This window comes from Lathyrus oleraceus, chromosome 7 (assembly GCF_024323335.1).
Source record: "Lathyrus oleraceus cultivar Zhongwan6 chromosome 7, CAAS_Psat_ZW6_1.0, whole genome shotgun sequence".
In the NCBI taxonomy this organism is placed as follows: domain Eukaryota; kingdom Viridiplantae; phylum Streptophyta; class Magnoliopsida; order Fabales; family Fabaceae; genus Lathyrus; species Lathyrus oleraceus.
The window spans coordinates 196,348,911-196,352,006 of NC_066585.1; positions in this window are offsets into that span (position 1 = coordinate 196,348,911).

Sequence of the window (3,096 nt, forward strand, 5' to 3'; positions counted from 1 at the left end):
AATCCACTATGACCATCATGACCCCTGGTCATTTACCTTTCACTAGCGAAAGGGCCATTCCTTGGCATTACGGGGGGAGTGTGTACACGCATGATCATGGAGTGGAGCAGCCACTGAAAATAGAAGAGGTGCAAGATCAGAAGTCTGAACTTGGAGTTGGAATAAAAAATCCCGCAGTGGACAATGTTGGTGGAATCGGGCGATTCACCAGAAGTGGTAGACTGTTCTCACCACCGGTTACCCAACCTGATAGTGCTGATGCCTCGGCAAAGACCAAAGGCAAGCAAGTTGTGAATGAGGGTACCTCTGCACCACAGGCTGACTCTGAGCCTACTTTTGCGAAAGATGTGGATGAGCTCTTGAGAATCATAAGGAAAAGCGACTACAAGATGGTCGATCAGTTGATTCAGAGGCCGTCTAAGATATCCATTCTCTCACTCCTGCTGTGTTCGGAGGCACACAGGGAGGCACTCCTGAAGGTCCTTAATGCTGCATATGTGCCTCAGGAGATCTCAGTGAACTAACTAGAGGGGATCGTTGCAAATGTTCATACAAGCAACGGGTTGGGTTTTACTGATTCTGACTTGACGCCAGCTGGACGCGATCATAACAAGGCTTTGCACATCTCGATGGAATATAAAGACACTGTGCTATCCCATGTTCTGGTGGATACAAGTTCCTCTCTCAATGTGCTATCCAAGAGAGCCCTGTCAAGGTTAGATGTAGAAGGTTTGATCTTGAAGCCTTCCGATCTTGTTGTGAGAGCTTTCGATGGTTCTAAGATGTTAGTGTTCGGAGAGGTAGAATTGCCAATTCAGATTGGATCACAAACCTTTAACACCGTATTCTATGTGATGGATATCAGTCCTTCGTATAGATGCTTGTTGGGTCGTCCTTGGATCCACAATGCTGGGGCAGTCTCCTCAACCTTGCATCAGAAGATCAAGTTCCCGGTCAACGGAAGAATTATCATTGTCTGTGGTGAGGAGGATATTCTGGTCAGTAACCTGTCTACATTCAAGTATGTAGAGGTAGAAGGTGAGATTCATGAGACCCTGTGTCAGGCCTTTGAGGTAGTTCAAGTCAAGGATGCAGCTCCAGTGGAAGAGGTTGAAGCAGGTGCATCTTTGTCGTTCTTCAAGTAGGCACAAGCCTTAGTAAATTCAGGTGTTGCTCCCGGTTGGGGACGTCTGGTGGATTTACATGTAAAGGAAGACAAGTTTGGGATTGGGTATCAGCCGACATTGACTTCTACAACTTCAATGCCTCAGACTCGTCAGGGGCCGATTACTTTCTCCAGTGCTGGCATCATTCAGTACGGCCAGGTCTCTGCAATCAACAAAGAAGATGGGGATAGTGATTGCGACATTGACAACTGGGTGCGTCCAAGGGTCCCGAGTGAAGTTCTCTGCAACTGGTCTTCTGAAGAGATTATCCAAGTCACTCTTCTTAAAGAGTAATTTTCTTTGTTTATTCATGCATATCCAAGTCTTACGTTCCGCCCAGGGCGTGATGACTCATTCTAGGGCTCATCTATGTGGATACCTGCATTTTTTATCATAAATAAAGGACGTCTTTTTGCATTCAAATATTTTGCTCACTGTCTTTCTATTTTTGCAGTTTTCAAAAATCAAAAATATAAAAAATATATATATATACATTTGGCAATGTTTTGTTTAGTTTTCACTTCTTGTTCACACTCATAAGCACATACCATCACTCATGCAGATGCACGTCACCGGATCCTATTGATAACAGTTCTTCTATGGCTCGCTTCGACTTTGAAAATCCAATCTTTCAAGTTGAAGAAGAAGGTGATGAAGACTGTGAACTCCCTGAAGAACTTGCCAGGTTATTAAAACAAGAGGAAAGGGTCATTCAACCATATCAAGAGTCTGTTGAAGTGATTAATCTCGGCACCGAGGACGCCAAGAGAGAAATCAAGATAGGGTCTGCTTTGGAAGATAATGTGAAGAAGGGGATGATTGAATTGCTGCAAGAGTATGTTGACATCTTCTCTTGGTCTTATCAGGACATGCCAGGGCTTGACACAGACATTGTGGTACACCGTTTGCCTCTCAAAGAGGATTGTCCTCCGGTCAAGCAGAAGCTCAGAAGAACAAGATCAGAGATGGCTATCAAGATAAAGGAAGAAGTGCAAAAACAGTTGGATGCAGGGTTTCTAGCGGTTACAAATTATCCGCCATGGGTTGCAAATATCGTTCCAGTACTTAAAAAGGATGGAAAGGTATGGATGTGTGTTGACTACCGGGATCTGAACAGAGCTAGTCCCAAAGATGATTTCCCATTACCCCACATCGACGTTTTGGTGGATAACACGGCTCAGTTCTCGGTATTCTCCTTCATGGATGGCTTTTCTGGCTATAATTAAATTAAGATGGCACCATAAGACATGGAGAAGACAACTTTCATAACCCCATGGGGCACCTTCTGCTACAAGGTGATGCCGTTTGGTCTAAAAAATGTTGGGGCAACATATCAACGAGCTATGGTAACTCTTTTCCATGATATGATTCATCATGAAATCGAGGTTTATGTTGATGATATGATTTCCAAATCTCAGACGGAAGAAGAACATCTGGTGAATTTGCAGAAACTGTTTGAGCGTTTGAGGAAATTCAAGTTGAGGCTTAATCCAAACAAGTGCACTTTCGGGGTGAGATCTGGAAAACTGCTGGGTTTTATTGTTAGAGAAAAAGGGATTGAGGTGGATCCAGCCAAAGTGAAAGCGATACAAGAAATTCCTGAGCCAAGAAAAGAAAAACAAGTCTGTGGTTTCTTAGGAAGGTTGAACTACATTGCAAGGTTCATCTCTCACCTAACAACCACGTGTGAGCCAATATTCAAATTGTTGAGAAAAGATCAGGCTATCAGATGGAATGATGATTGCCAAAGGGCTTTCGAAAAAATAAAAGAGTATTTGCAGAATCCTCCTGTCCTTATGCCTCCAGTCCCAGGGAGACCGCTGATTATATATTTGACAGTACTCGATAATTCCATGGGTTATGTTCCCGGTCAATAGGACGAGACAGGTTTGAAAGAGCATGCCATCTACTACCTGAGTAAAAAATTCAC